The sequence below is a fragment of the Schistocerca cancellata genome, chromosome 2 (genome assembly GCF_023864275.1).
Source record: "Schistocerca cancellata isolate TAMUIC-IGC-003103 chromosome 2, iqSchCanc2.1, whole genome shotgun sequence".
In the NCBI taxonomy this organism is placed as follows: Eukaryota; Metazoa; Arthropoda; class Insecta; order Orthoptera; family Acrididae; genus Schistocerca; species Schistocerca cancellata.
Window position 1 is genome coordinate 74145386 of NC_064627.1, and position 1425 is coordinate 74146810.

Consider the following 1425-nt stretch of genomic DNA (forward strand, 5'->3'; position numbering starts at 1 on the left):
TTCCATTCACAAAGCAATCATACTTCTTCTCTGTGCCATCTATACTTGCTTCATACAGTCAAAGAGAAAGACTGGCAGTGATGAATGCCCAAAAAGTAGTAAGACTCCTTAACACATTAAAGTAAAATTACGTTCTACTACAGACACAAAAAATACACTTAAGACCCAAAAAACTGGTACTCCTGCCTAATAAGGTGAAGGACCCCCGCGAGCACGCAGAGGTGCCGCAATATGACGCGCACTGGACTCCACTAATTTCTGAAGTAGTGCTGGAGGGAACTGAAACCATGAATCCTGCAGGGGTGTCCATAATTCTATAAGAGTACGAGGGGGTGGAGATCTCTTCTGAACAGCACGTTGCAAAGCATCCCAGATATGCTCAATAATGTTCATGTCTGGGGCGTTTGGAGGCCAGTCGAAGTATTCCAAGAAACTTTCTGGCAGATTAAAACTGTATGCTGGACCGAGACTCGAACTCGGGACCTTTGCCTTTCGCGGGCAAGTGCTCTACCAACTGAGCTACCCAAGCACGACTCACGCCCCGTCCTCACAGCTTTACTTCTGCCAGTACCTCGTCTCCTACCTTCCAAACTTTACAGAAGATCTCCTGCGAACCTTGCAGAACTAGCACTCCTGAAAGAAAGGATATTGCGAGACATGGCACACTCCGCTGCAGAGTGAAAATTTCATTCCAGAAGTATTCCAACTCAGAAGAGTTTTGCTGGAGCCAGTCTGCATCAATTCTGGAAGTGTGAGGTGTCGCATTGTCCTGCTGGAATTGCGCAAGTCCGCCGGAACGCACAATGGATATGACCGGTTGCAGCTGATCAGACACGATGCGTACGTACATGTCACCTGCCATAGTCGTATCTAGACGTATCAAGGGTTCCGTATCACTCCAACTGCACACGTCTCACATCATGTCAGAGCCTCCACTAGCCTGAACAGTCCCCTGCTGACATGCAGGGTCCATGGATTCGTGAGGTTGTCTCCATACCCGTACACGTCCATCCGCTGGGTACAATTTGAAACGAGATACCTCCGATCACGCAACATGTTTCCAGTCAGCAACAGTCCAATGTCGGTGTTGACAGGCCCAGGTCAGGCATGAAGGTTTGTGTTTTGCAGTCATCAAGGATACACGAGAGGGCCTCCGGCTCCGAAAGCCCGTATCGATGATGTCGCGCGCTGACACTTGTTGGTGGTTCAGCGTTGAAATCTTCAGCAATTTACGGAAGCGTTGCATTTCTGCCACCTTGAACGATTGATTTGGTCCAGCTCTTACAGGATCGTTTTCCGACCGCAGCGGGATCGAAGATTTGATGTTTTACCGGATTCCTGATATTCACGGTACATTCGTGACATGGTCGTACGGGATAATTTCCACTTCATCACTACCTCGGAGATGCTGTGTCCCACCGCTCG

General features: G+C 48.8%; 1 non-coding gene across 1 annotated transcript; it reads right to left on the reverse strand.

Annotated features, from left to right (window-relative positions):
- Positions 1 to 455: 455 nt before the first annotated feature.
- Positions 456 to 530, reverse strand: Trnas-cga (transfer RNA serine (anticodon CGA)). The gene has a single exon. It is a non-coding gene; the product is annotated as a tRNA-Ser (tRNA).
- Positions 531 to 1425: the final 895 nt, after the last annotated feature.